We start from the raw sequence: 14,908 nt of genomic DNA, 5'->3' as shown, positions 1-14,908 counted from the left end.
ATTAATGGAAATGAATGAGGGAGATGAGCTAGGAATTTTAAACACAGTCCTAGCTAGGGAAATTGCTCAAATTGGTAGGTAAAAGCTAGCGTTTGTGAAAAGGTGAAGTAAACTGAAGGGAAATGATTTGTTTGGTGGATGGGATGGTGATTTGTATGAAAACAAAGGTATGGGATAACAATTTTAAAGTTTTAAATTTCATAACTAACAAAACCCATCATTTGCACTAGCTTTTTAGCATGGAATTTCACATAAACCCTAGATGAAGAAAACTCAAATTTTCACTTATTTTCCCAAAGGAAAAAAGTGAGTTAGATGATGATACTTACTTGTTGATCAGATTAGAAGAAAAAAACGTAGGAATTCAAGCTCAAATTTTAAGTTTGGGTGAGTTTTGGCAATTTTCGGCTACTCTGTCATAAGTGCAGCACAGTGCATTTCACAAAAGCGCAGCGCCTCCTCCAAAAGCACAGCGCAGTTCACATAAGCGCAGCGCCAACTTGCAACCCACTTTTGAAGGCCTTAAACTACTCCAAATTGTAAACTTGATAGCTTGTTGGAAATCTCTTGACGTCTGCTACAATATAGACACCTCAAGAATGTAATTTGGACACTACAGCAGGGAGAAAATTTGATTTTCCCAAGGTCACTCCAAAAAAATAGGGTGTCTCTGACAAAAGCACAGTGCCAACTTGCATAGCACTTTTGACTGCCTTCCCGAAGGAGTTTTGGGCTGAAAGTGGTATGGTTGGAAATATTATGATTTCTTCTACACAATAGAGTCCTTAAGCACTGCCAATACCTGCTCCAAATCCCTAAAAAATTGTCTTGACGTCAAGTTGTACAGAAGTTGAGCAACTCTCCTGTAGCAAGTGTAGTTTGGATATTTCTCTCAAATCATAATACATGTGCATAAACTGAAGGAGGTTTTTGTTCCCTGGAATATAATGGACAAAAACCTCTTTCACATTTGTAAAATTCTTCTTCATTTGGTCAGAAACATATTTTGAAGAAAACATGTCCCTATGAGAAATAACGAGGCGAGGTAGTGTACTGCAGCATTGTCTTATTTGAAATAAAACATTACCTTTACCTTTATTTTGCTTTCCATAAGCTGCTAACTCCCTTTACCCACTGAATCACATGATGGACATGTTTTTGTTTTGACATATGGTATCATGATGCCACATGGAGTGAAACCATAGACCATGACCTAAAATGAGGAATTTAACCATTTCATGACCCAAGACACTTAAATGAAGATATGGTACCTCGAAGAAGACAATGACCATGATGACTGATGAAGACCATGAGTAAATGAAGGGAGCGGCAGTGACCTAGACATCAATAGCCAATGACCAAATTTTTATTTGAAGATTCACTAAAATGACAAAAATTTGACTTAACACCCTAACAACACCATTAAGACATATTTGATCACTGGTGATAGGTTGAATTGACTAACACTAACATTGGCTCCGGCTGGGGATGGCAGCTCCTTGGAGGCGTCAAGAACACCATAGACCAAGTAGCCTTGTTCATTGGGCATGGAGTCAAAATGCAAAAGACTAGACTCAAACTAAAAACTGACTGACTAACTGAACTAGCTTGACTATAAAAAACATACTGACTAAACTTACTTATGGTAGCAGACCATTGGGATCTTAGGGCCTTCACCTCGGGCTTCAAATCATGATGATAACCACCCACCTGCTGAAGATGTATATGCAATAATGTGTAATGATCCCTCCAGTGTAACCAATCCAGCAAATGGCTACTTATTTGAATTCTACTCGTACTTTCCTTGAGCAAGCAGAAAAAAAAAAAAAAAAAAAAAAAAAAAAAAAAAAAAAAAAAAGAGATTGGCCACTCCAAGTGTCCATTGAACATGTGCTCATGATCCATAAATACAAGAAAATTCATCTTCCCAGATGGCTGCAACAAATCAGTGTAAGGATCTTTAAAAATCTGAAATGTTACCTTTTCTTGGAATTCGAGCAAAAATACAAGTAGTCCTTTCATTTTGATCTAAAAGAATACTTGGTTGTTGATCCATAGGAAGGCATAGGGAAGTATGACTTTCTGCTACCTGATTGTTGGTTGCAAATTCCTAAAGCATGAGCAACTCTGATTCTATCTCTGGCATATTGTTTATCTCGGACTCGTACTCTTCCAATTCATAGTCTAAATCATCTTTGAACATAACACATTCTTCAAGATTATTAAACATGTCAGCCCTATCCTCTTCATGAAAGAAAACAGTCCATGTTCGCTGATCTCCTTGCAGGAAATCTACATCACAAATTGGCTTACTCACAACAACTTCCTGTATAATTTCATTAGTCTCATGACTGTCATCATTTAAACCCAGATTTTCATTTTCAATAATGGAAGAAATTTCACTCACATGCTCTTGACTATGTGAACAATGCAAACCTGCCTTAACTTGGGTTGTAACATGTTGAAATATGGAAACAAGAATATTCCAATTTAATTTGTCCTTGAATTAAAGCGTGAATTAAAATCGAACTTAGTCTTAACAGCTACTTGGAAATGATTAATTAATTTATTTTAAATTAATTAGTTGGATAAATTCAAGTTAGAAGTCTTTCTGAAGTCATGCAAGAGTTATCCCTTAAATTAAGGAGATAATATTGAGTTATATTTGAGTTGTAATTAGTTAACTCAGTTTACTGAGTTAAGTCTAGTTAAATTAGTTTCAAACTATTTGAGGAACTAATAATGAGTTAACACTGAGTTGATGCATGCATGCACTCAATTAGTGCTACTCTAGTTAACTGAAGATTCCCTCATCAGAAACTCATGCATGTCTATTCTGAGAAAGACCCATTTGAGATTAAATTCAAGGACAGTGTACTATCAGTTGCATGTGTTTTCTCATGAAGAAAAACTCATGCATGCAGTCAAGGATTCATCCTTGAGGATTGCGCAGTTTTAGAGGAAGTGCGTTCCACTTGGTAATAGGTGAATCATCCTGAAGGAACAGCACAAGGAAATAGGAGCTTGGAGGGAAGAGAGGAAGGCTGGAGAGAAGCCAAGATTGCCTGTGAGCATATGTGAGGATTGTACTGAGAGCTGGCTAGCTGTGAGAGCTAAGGCTTTGTATAATTCCTATGTATTTCCACAATGTATGATAATACAATAGAGTGGGGTTTTTAGCTGAGGTTTTCCCCAAAGTATTTTCATGTGTATTGTGCCATTGATTCTTCTTCTTTTGGTTATATTGTTTAGCTCGATCTTTAAGCTTCCATAAATTGATAGTAGAAGTAGGTTATAGTATTCTACTTTGATTTATATTGCATTATCGGGTTAACCTACCATCAAATTTTCTACATGGTATCAGAGCTAGATTTGTAGAAATTTCTACATGGTATCGGAGCTGTGAACAGTATACTGAGAAGAGAATTCGAAGTTTGAAGTTCGGGGTTGCAAGTGAAAATCGAATTCATATCATACTTCAAGGTTGGCCAATGGCGTTCTATGGCTTGAGACTCGAGTATGCCTTGGAAGGTAGCTCGAATTACATAGCATGGAAAGATAGAATGGAGGCTGTATTAGAAGACAATGGCTTGAAGGAATTCATTGATCAAGAAATCCCAAAGCCAGCTTCAACTAATGCATAAGAGTTGGTTGAGTGGAAGAAGTGTGTGGCGAAGGCGAGATGGATCATCCTTGAGGGTCTTCGAGACCATATTGTCTCGAGTCTCCATGGGATGGATACTCCATTTTCAATGTGGAAGACATTGAAGGACCTCTACCAGAACAGTAGTGACCAGAGGAAATTGGCGCTCAAGGATAAGCTTCGAAGAATCAAGATGGAGAAGGGTGATATTATTTCCACATATCTGAACAAGCTCACCACCTGCAGAGATGAGCTTTGCAGTGTGGGAATAACTACTACCAATGATGATTTGGTGAGCCTCGCTCTCCTTGGCCTTCCAAATAGTTGGAATAGCTATCAGGACTCTATGAATGGAAGCGAGAAACTGTCGGATTGGGAATGACTACAACCGGATCTTATGCAAGAGGAGATCAGGAGGAGCACACAAGATGGTTCTTCATCCAAGAATGATGATGAAGAGAATCTGGCCTTAGCAAGTAAGGCAAGGAAAGGGAAGGGGAAGGCTTCCCCTTTCAAATCGAATTCTTCTCATGGAGGGAAGAAGGGTGACATGTCTAAATTAAAATGCTTTAATTGTCACAAGATGGGACATTGTGCGACTAATTGCCCATTGAAGAAGTCCAAGAAGGGATCCTCGAAAGGATCGGAAGGTGAGGCATTAGCCTCTCAGTTCAAAATGGAATTTACCCTCATCACATGCATGGTGTCATCGATGATGGCTTGTGTCTAGTATCTTGACAGTGGAGACTCATTCCACATGACCGGTGATAAAAATTTATTCAATGCCTTGGAGGAGAAAGACCTCAAGATGTGCATAGAGATGGGTGACGACGAAAGGTATAGTGTTTTAGGAGTGCGCACGGTTTTTTTTAGAGGGAGCATGGAGCTCCTCTCACCTTGACAGATGTGATGTATGTGCCTAGACCAAAGAATAACTTGGTATTGGTCGCGATGTTGGAGGACAAAGGCTATGATGTTGTCTTCAGTAAAGGAAAGGCATTCCTAAGACACATAGACATGGGTCAGGCCAAGAGGATAGGGATTCAAGTGAAGAATCTTTATAAACTAGAGGTAGATGATTGTGCAGCGTTGAGTACGAAAGTAGAATTGGTGCAAAGCCAAGACATTGGCGAGTTGTGGCACAAGCGGTTGGGCCATTTGCATCATGGGGCTTTGAAGATAATGTAGCAGATATCTATAGGACTTCCCAAAGGTAAACTTGAGAAAGTTGACACATGCAAAGGTTGTACCTTGGGAAAGTACACCAAGTCTTCATTTCATGATCGAGACAGTCGAGCAGAGGCTATCTCAGAGCGAGTTCATACTGATTTGTGTGGACCATTCTTGATGGCATCCACAACGAAGCAAAGGTATTATGTGATTTTCATTGATGACTATTCTCATAAATTCTGGATTTATTTCATGCAGAAGAAGAACCAAACCTTCAAAAAGTTTTGTGAGTTCAAAGCTTTGGTAGAGAAAGAGTCAGGGAAGAAGATCAAGGCCTTGAGAAGCGACAACGGTGGAGAATATGTATCTCAAGAGTTTAAGGACTTCTGTGAAGTGGAAGGAATTATATGAGAGTTGACGGCACCTCATAACCCATAGAAGAATGGGGTGGCCGAGAGGAAGAACAGAACTATTGTATGGGTAGCACGGGCAATGTTGCATGACCAAGGCCTACCACTTCACTTGTGGGCTGAGGCATGCAGCATAGCGGTCTATTTGTAGAATAGAAGCCCGCATCGCATACTTGGGATGAAGACACCAAAGGAAGCTTTCTTCAGTAAGAGACCAGATGTGGTTCACTTCAGGATCTTTGGCTCATCGTTATATTGCCATGTGACAAAGGATGCACGGAAGAAGCTTGAGCCGACAGCAGAGTTGGGGATATTTGTGGGGTACACTGATACACCTCACAACTATCGGGTGCACTTGCCTACCAGTCAAAGGACAGTGGTTCGCAGAGATCTCAAGTTTGATGAGCAGAAGGCCATGCGAGTTTCCCTTGAGAGGGAGCTCCAACTACTACCTGTGGAGGAACTGTTGGTTCCTAAGGAGGAGGAACCCAGACTGATGCAGAGAAGCCGCATGTAGAGGTTTCGGGAGTGGAGACATCCACTCAAGCGGAGTCTTCCAGAGAGGGACGGAAGCGCACAAAAGAAGCTGACAAATTGTTGGAGGATGCGAGAGAGAATGTGGGAGCACCATCTTCTCAGCATAGACAGAGAAGGTCACCTGAGAGGTACACTGGATAAATGGCCCTTGCTGGGGAATGTGTTGAGACCGAGCCATCTTCCTTTGAGGAAGCAGTGTAATAGCCAATTTGGTTTGATGCTATGGTGGAGGAATATGACTCCATAGTTCGTAACAGTGTTTGGGACATGGTTCCGAGACCGAAAAACAAGTCAGTTGTGAGTTCTCGTTGGCTTTACCAGGTAAAGAAAGTTGCTAATGGTAGTGTGGAGAAGCATAAGGCAAGATTTGTTGCCCATGGCTTTTCATAGGTCAAGGGGATTGACTATGATGAGACTTTTGCTCCTGTCACAAGGTACTCATCTATAAAATCTATGTTGGCACTATCAGCATAGATGGGTTGGAAAATCCATCAGATGGATGTGAAGACTACATTCCTCAATGGCCAGATTGAGGAAGAGGTGAACATAGAGCAGCGAAAGGTTTTGAGACCTTCGATCATGAGTTGCATGTGTTCCGACTCAAGAGAGCGTTGTACAGGCTGAAGCAAGCACCTCGTGCTTGGTACACCAGGATAGACAACTACTTCACCGAGTTGGGCTTCACAAAGAGTGAAGTGGATGCGAACCTGTACCACATCGTGGTGAAAGGTAAGTTGTTGATCATCGTACTTTATGTTGATGATCTCATATTGACTGGTGATGATCAGTTGATCATGTCTTGCAAGGAGGACCTTGCAAGAGAATTCGAGATGAAAGACATGGGTCTCATGCATTACTTCCTTGGCATGGAAGTGTGGCAAAAGGATGGGGAGTTGTTTGTGTCTTAGGGCAAGTATGCCAACGAGATACTCAGGAGATTCCACATGGAGAAGTGCAAGCCCATGCAGACTCCTCTAGCAGGTAACTGGAGGAAGGAGGATGCTACTTCAGGAGAAGTAGTGGAAGCTACTGTGTACAGGCAGCTTGTGGGTTCACTCATGTATTTGGTGAACACATGACCAGATTTATGCTATGTGGTGAACCAGTTGAGTCAAGCAATGGTTCAGCCTACCAAGATGTTTTGGAAGGCGGTAAAGCATGTATTGAGATATTTCAGAGGCACATCTCAGTATGGATTATGGTAGAGACAGACAGAGGGAGTGAAGCTACAGGGCTTCACTGATGCAGATAGGGCAGGGAGTCCATCAGATCGAAAGAGAACATCAGGAGCAATTTTCAACCTTGGGTCAGTGGCAGTTTCTTGGTACATCAGGAAACCGAGGCTAGTTTCACTCAGATCGGTAGAGGCAGAATACATGGCTGCAAGTCAGGTAGCATGTGAGGTATTTCACAATAGGTCCAAGCACATCGACATCTGGTATCATCATCTCAGAGTCTGTGTAGCGAGGAGGATCATGTTGTTACAGTATATTTCGACAAAGGAGCAAGATGCTGACATTTTGACAAAGGCATTGTCAAAGTGTAAATTCAAGCTCCATAGAGACAGGATCAGGGTGGCAGATAATCCCTTTCTTATTGAGAGGGAGTGTTGAAATATAGCAACAAGAATATTCCAATTTAATTTGTCCTTGAATTAAATTGTGAATTAAAATCGAATTTAGTCTTAACAGCTACTTGGAAATGATTAATTAATTTATTTTAAATTAATTAGTTGGAGAAATTCAAGTTAGAAGTATTTTTGAAGTCATGCAAGAGTTATCCCTTAAATTAAGGAGATAAGTAGAGGTATATTTGAGTTGTAATTAGTTAACTCAGTTTGCTGAGTTAAGTCCAGTTAAATTAGTTCCAAACTATTTGAGGAACTAATAATGAGTTAACAGTCAGTTGATGCATGCATGCACTCAACTAGTGCTACTCCAGTTAACTGAATATTCCCTCATCAGAAACTCATGCATGTCTATTCTGAGAAAGACCCAGTTGAGATTAAAATCAAGGACAATGTACTATCAGTTGCATGTGTTTTCTCATGAAGAAAAACTCATGCATGCAGTCAAGGATTCATCCTTGAGGATTGTGTAGTTTTGGAGGAAGTGTGTTCCGCTTGGTAATAGGTGAATCATCCTGAAGGAAATAGGAGCTTGGAGGGTAGAGAGAGAAGCCAAGATTTCCTGTGAGCATCTATGAGGATTGCACTGAGAGCTGGCTAGCTATGAGAGCTAAGGCTTTGTATAATTCCTATGTATTTCCACCATGTATGATAATACAATAGAGTGGGGTTTTTAGCTAAGGCTTTCCCCAAAGTATTTTCATGTGTATTGTGCCATTGATTCTTCTTCTTCTGGTTATATTGTTCAGCTCCATCTTTAAGCTTCCGCAAATTCATAGTAGAAGTATTTTATAGTATTATGCTTTGATTTATATTGCATTATCGGGTTAACCTACACAGATTTCATACATAACATGGTTTTTCAAGAGTTGATCTATTTCATCTTCAGATTGAGGAGAACATTGAGTTTTATAGAAATCAACATTGGCTTGGTGATTTTCATTTTCAAGATCAAGAATAGGCCTTCCTCTCTTTTGATCCTAATCTGCTTCATCCAAGGAGGAAGTTGTTAATTCTTGTTGGGAGGAAAAATCATTAAAGGCATCTAATATATATTCTTCCATATATTCTTTATCCCCATACGAATTTTCAAGAAATTTAATGAAATTTTCAGAAACATCACAACATTTATCCATCATTGATAAGGAAAAATTGCAACTTTGATAATGTTGAAAGAAAACTAAATGAAAATCCTTCAGAGAATATAAACTAGCAAATGGTAGACTCTCATACCATTTCCTCTCTATTTCCTCCAAGGTAGCCATGAATATCTTCATCAGACAATCTTCGGGAAACTTAGTCTTTAATCTGTGAATATGATAAAGAAATTTGACCAAATGCAAACTAACCTCATCTCCATCATGACCTTTAAACTTTGGTAGCCCTGTTTTCGAATCTATATAAGGAATACGATTCGGAAAACCAAGAATATGAGCTGGACTCATAGGAGCATACCTTCGAGCAGTTGAATCCATCTTGAAAATAGTTAAGTCACCAAGAAGTTCTTCAAACTACCGGTTTTTGAACAGTGGAGTCGCCATGAGAATTATAAACCTTTGGATTCTTTGACACTAGAGTCGCCAGGTGAAAGATGCACAACCTTTCTTATGTCTGATCACTGTTCACCATCAGTAATCAGATCTAATCCTTGTTTTTCTTTCCCAATGAAGATATGATCTTTCATTCCCTGTCAACAACGCCAAAATGTTATCCTCTACAATGTCCCAGGCTGAGGAGGAGATCGAAAGAGGTAACCTCGAACAACTTTCATTTCAGTAGCTAGCCCTACTGAACCAGAGAGGGATCTCTCTAAGGATTTGTCAATGAATAACTGAAAAGAAATAGGTTTTAGGCTAGATATACAAGTCTTGCTTGAGTATTTGTGAATTTAGGGTTTTTAGTTTGTTGAACTAGGGATTAGAGCAAGTAATTAGGTCAAGGCCTCAAGTGTACAGTAACAGGTATAAAGAGGAGTTAGATATCAATGTGCTATGGTGAACTTGATATTTTGTCATTGTGGTATAGATCTGAGAGTTTAGGAGAACATATTGAGCATATATAAGCATGAATTCATTAGTTATAGAAGAAGAGAAACACAAGCATGATTTTCCACATAAACAGAGCTTAAATCTAAGAATTTTGTCTATATGATTGTAAGGAAAACCACAAGAAGAAGATAAAGCATGAATAGAGAGATTATTTCATCAATGAGAAACTTATATGAAAGGAAAACAACACCATAGACTCACTGAACAAGTATTCCTGAAATATAGCTGCAACTGCTCATTGATTAGCTGTAAGAAAACATAAAGTACAAGCCTCTCCGCAAAAGTCCAACCCCTCTCTATGAATGAGAAATGATACATATAGAATCAATCAAATAGCCCCCCAGCTTTAGGAGTCGAATTCCTAAGTGGTGGAACTGTTTCCAAGATTCTCTCAACTAAGAGGTGAGAGTGAGAAGGTCAAATACAAACTCTTCTCTTAGACTTTGTTTTGTGTTTTGCTTCCTTTATGAGGCCTAATTAACCATAAAAACAAACTATCATGTCTATTTATTCATGATTACATCATATAAACCTCGAACTACTGAAGTTACATCATGAGTTTGACTTTGACCAAGTCAAACTAAAAACCTAGGAAATTACACAGTGAAATTTTAAATAAAAACTCAGAAATTTGCAGAAGCGCAGTGCCAACTTTGAGCCCACTTTAAGGTGCCTTCCTGAGGTCCAAATTGAGATCTGAAACTACGATCAACTAGCCTTTCCTGTCTAGTTTCCAGAACACCTTGAATTTTTGAAAATGACCCATGGGAAGGCCTTCAAAAACTCATTCTCCCAAGGTGTCTCCAAAAGCGCAACGCCTGTCAAAAAGAGTGGCAGAATGATGATTTTTGACCCATTTTTCTCCTTTTTCTCAAAATTTGAGCCCTCTTTGAGAAATATGATGAAATGGGTTTTGAGAGGATGCCACTAGATTTCCAAAAATGCAAGCCATTTTTCATTTGGAGGTCTAAGGAAAAACCGCAGTGCTAAGGCAATGTGCTTCTGTGACTAGCCCAATTTCTGAATTTGGCACCAAAAATCTCAAAAAAACAAAAAATGCTCAAAAAACCTCCAAAAGTGGGTATTAAGTGCAAATGAGGTGTTTCATGCTCTCGTGGATGCTTCAACAATCATCTCCAAGTTATCCCTCTCATTTTTGTCCTTTAGGGTTTCCTTTAGCTTATTTTTCAACTGCTTGAGCTTGATGTTACATATCATGTTTCTGGTTTGATAATGATGTGCCATGTGCCTTAATAGGTTATTATCCCTGTTGGCTTTTTCAAGAATCTGTTCTAAGTGATCATTGACCTTATTTAGCCAATATTCTCTATCCTCATTGATCTCCAAGGCAATTCTTTCCTCCATGTCTACGTCTTCATCTAACAGATTATGTCCTTTCTCCTCCTTCAATTCCCTTTTGAGTCCCTTGGTCCTTGGCCTCTCTTTCCTAACTTGTTTCTCATGTTCCTCATGTTCACCAGGCTCCAACACTTCTTTACCTTTTCCTCCTTGTTGCAACACCTTGGATTGCTCTTTCTCCAAGATGAGTTGTTTAGCCTTAAGCTGATTGTTTTCTTGCTCAAGGAAGGAGATGACAAAATGAGGGGGTTAGGGAAGGGAGATGTTGATAGGGGAATTTTGGGAGATGGACAGGGGTTTTAGGAATCCTAAGGAAGTTAAATGAAGGGAAATGAATGAGGGAGATGGGCTAGGAATTTTAAACACAGTCCTAGCTAGGGAAATTGCTCAAATTGATAGGTAAAAGCTAGGGTTTGTGAAAAGGTGAAGTAAACTGAAGGGAAATGAATTGTTTGGTGGATAGGATGGTGATTTGTATGCAAACAGAGGTATGGGATATAAATTTTAAAGTTTGAAATGTCATAACTAACAAAACCCATCATTTGCACTAGCTTTGCAGCATGGAATTTCACATAAACCCTAGAAGAAGAAAACTCACATTTGCACTTATTTTGCCAAAAAAAAAAGTGAGTTAGATGATGATACTTACTTTTTGATCACATTATAAGAACAAAAATTAGCAATTCAAGCTCAAATTTTAAGTTTGGGTGAGCTTTGGAAATTTTCCGGCTACTTTGTCACAAGCGCAGCGCAACGCCTCCTCCAAAATTGCAGCGCAGTTCACAGAAGCGCAACACCAATTTGAAACCCACTTTTGGAGGCCCTAGACTGCTCCAAATTGTAAACTTGATAGCTCATTGGAAATCCCTTGAAGTCTGCTACAATATGGACACCTCAATCATGTAATTTGGACACTCCAGTAGGGAGAAAAATTTGATTTTCCCAAGGTCACTCCAAAAAAATAGGGTGTCTCTGAAAAAACGCAGCGCCAACGTGCAGAGAACTTTTGACTACCTTCCTGGAGGATTTTTGGGATGAAAGTGGTATGGTTGGAAATGTTATGGTGTCTGCTACACAATAGAGTCCTTAAGCACTGGCAACACCTGCTCAAAATCCTTGAAAAATTGTCTTGAAGTCAAGTTGTCCAGAAGTGGAGCAACTCTCCTGTAGCAAGTGTAGTTTGGGAATTTCTCTCAAATAATAATACCTGTGCATAAACTAAAGGAGATTTTTGTACCTCAAACTATAATGGATAAAACCTCTTTCATTTTTGTAAAATTTGTTTCCATTTGGTCAGAAACATATTTTGAAGCAAACATGTCCCTATGAGAAATGATGAGGCGAGGTAGTGTACTGCAACATTGTCTTATTTGAAATAAAACATTACTTTTACCTTTATTTTGCTTTCCATAAGCTGCTAACTCCCTTTACCCACTGAATCACATGATGGAAATGTTTTTGTTTTGACATATGGTATCATGATGCCACATGGAGTGAAACCCTAGACCATGACCTAAAATGAGGAATTTAACCATTTCATGACCCAAGACACTTAAATGAAGATATGGTACCTCGAAGAAGACAATGACCATGATGACTGATGAAGACCATGAGTAAATGAAGGGAGCGGCAGTGACCTAGACATCAATAGCCAATGACCAAATTTTTATTTGAAGATTCACTGAAATGACAAAAATTTGACTTGACACCCTAACAACACCATTAAGAGCATATTTGATCACTAGTGATAGGCTGAATTGACTAACACTAACATTGGCTCCCGCTGGGGATGGCAGCTCCTTGGAGGCGTCAAGAACACCATAGACCAAGTAGCCTTGTTCATTGGGCATGGAGTCAAAATGCAAAAGACTAGACTTCAAACTAAACACTGACTAACTCACTGAACTGGCTTGACTATAAAAGACATACTAACTGAACTTACTTATGGCAGTAGACCATCGGAATCTTAGGGCCTTCACCTCGGGCTTCGAATCCTGATGATAACTCCCCACCTATTGAAGATGTATATACAATCATGTGTAATTATCCCTCTATTGTAACAGCTACTTATTTGAATTATGCTCGTACTTTCCTTGAGCACGCAGAAAAAAAAAAAAAAAAAACAAAAGATTGGCCACTCCAAGTGTCCCCTGAACATGTGCTCATGATCCATAAATACAAGAAAATTCATCTTCCTAGATGGTTGCAACAAATCAGTGTAAGGATCTTTAAAAATCTGAAATGTTACCTTGTCTTGGAATCCAGCAAAAATACAAGTACTCATTTCATTTTGATCTAAAAGAATAGTTGGTTGTTGATCCATAGGAAGGCATAAGGAAGTATGACTTTCTGCTACCTGAGTGTTGGCTGCAAATTCCTCAAGCATGAGAAACTCTGATTCTATCTCTGGCATACTGTTTATCTCAGACTCATACTCTTCCAATTCATAGTCTAAATCATCTTTGAACATAACACATTCTTCAAGATTATTAAACATGTCAGCCCTATCCTCTTCATGAAAGAAAACAATCCCTATTAGCTGATCTCCTTACAGGAAATCTACATCACAAATTGGCTTACTCACAAGAACTTCCTGTATAGTTTCATCAATCTCATGCCTGTCATCATTTAAACCCAGATTTTCATTTTCAATAGTGGAAGAAATTTCACTCACACAATCTTGACTATGTGAACACTGCAAACTTGGATTAACTTGGGTTGTAACATGATTTTTCAAGAGCTGATCTATTTCATCTTCAGATAGAGGAGAACATTGAGTTTTATAGAAATCAACATTGGCTTGGTGATTTTCATTTTCAAGATCAAGAATAGGCCTTTCTCTATTTTGATCCCAGTCTACTTCATCCAAGGAGGAAGTTGTTAATTCTTGTTGGGAGGAAAAATCATAAAGGGCTTCTAATATATCTTCTTCCATACATTCTTCATCCCCATACGAATTTTCAAGAAATTTAATGAAATTTTCAGAAATCTCACAACATCTATCCATCATTGATAAGGAAAATTTGCAACTTTGATAATGTTGAAAGAAAACTGAATGAAAATCCTTCAGAGAATATAAACTAGCAGATGGTAGACTCTCATACCATTTCCTCGTTATTTCCTCCAAGGTAGCCATGAATATCTTCATCAAACAATATTCAGGAAACTTAGTCTTTAATCTATGAATATGATAATGAAATTTGACCAAATGCAAATTAGCATCTTCTCCATCCTGACCTTTAAACTTTGGTAGCCCTGTTTTCCAATCTATACAAGGAATATGATTCGGAAAACTAGGAATATAAGCTCGATTCATAAGAGAATACCTTCGAGCAGTTGAATCCATCTTGAAAATAGTTAAGTCACCAAGAAGTTCTTCAAACTACCAGTTTTTAACAATGGAGTCGCCATGAGAATTCTAAACCTTTGGATTCTTCGACACTAGAGTCGTCAGGTGAAAGATGCACAACCTTTCTTGTGTCTGATCATTGTTCACCATCAGCAATCAGAATTTATCCTTGTCGTTCTTTCCAAGGGAAGATATGATATTTCGTTCCCGGCAATGGCGCCAAAATGTTATCCTCTACAATGTCCCAGGCTAAGGAGGAGATCGAAAGAGGTAAGCTCGAACCACTTTCAGTTTAGTAGCTAGCCCTACTGAACCAGACAGGGATCTATCTAAGGATTTTTCAATGAATAACTGAAAATAAATAGGTTTTAGGCTAGATATACAAGTCTTTCTTGAGTATTTGTGAATTTAGGGTTTTTAGTTTGTTGGACTAGGGATTAGAGCAGGTAATTAGGTCAAGGCCTCAAGTGTACAGTAACAGGTATAAAGAGGAGCTAGATATCAATGTGTTATGGTGAACTTAATATTTTTTTCATTGTGGTGAATAATACATTATAAGTATTTTCACTGCTGCGTGCCCTAACCCTGTTGTGCGCTCTCTCAAGGATGCTTCAGCAATCATCTCCAAGTTATCCCTCTCATTTTTGTCCTTTAGGGTTTCCTTTAGCTTATTTTTCCACTGCTTGAGCTTGAGGTTACATATCATGTTAGTGGTTTGATAATGATGTGCGAGGTGCCTTAATAGCTGATTATCCCTGTTGGCTT

At 38.9% G+C, this 14,908-nt stretch overlaps 1 pseudogene; it reads right to left on the bottom strand.

Moving 5' to 3' along the window:
* LOC149198914 (signal peptide peptidase-like 2 pseudogene) overlaps nt 1-13,291 on the bottom strand; it is a 105,193-nt pseudogene extending 91,902 nt beyond the window's left edge.
* Between the last annotated feature and the right edge of the window lie 1,617 nt (nt 13,292-14,908).

The sequence above is a fragment of the Pinus tabuliformis genome, chromosome 2_1 (assembly GCF_031772625.1).
Source record: "Pinus tabuliformis cultivar Carrire ecotype Pingquan chromosome 2_1, CPIR1, whole genome shotgun sequence".
NCBI classification, from domain to species: Eukaryota; Viridiplantae; Streptophyta; class Pinopsida; order Pinales; family Pinaceae; genus Pinus; species Pinus tabuliformis.
Note: the sequence above shows the minus strand (reverse complement) of the source record. Positions and strands in the feature narration are given on the sequence as shown.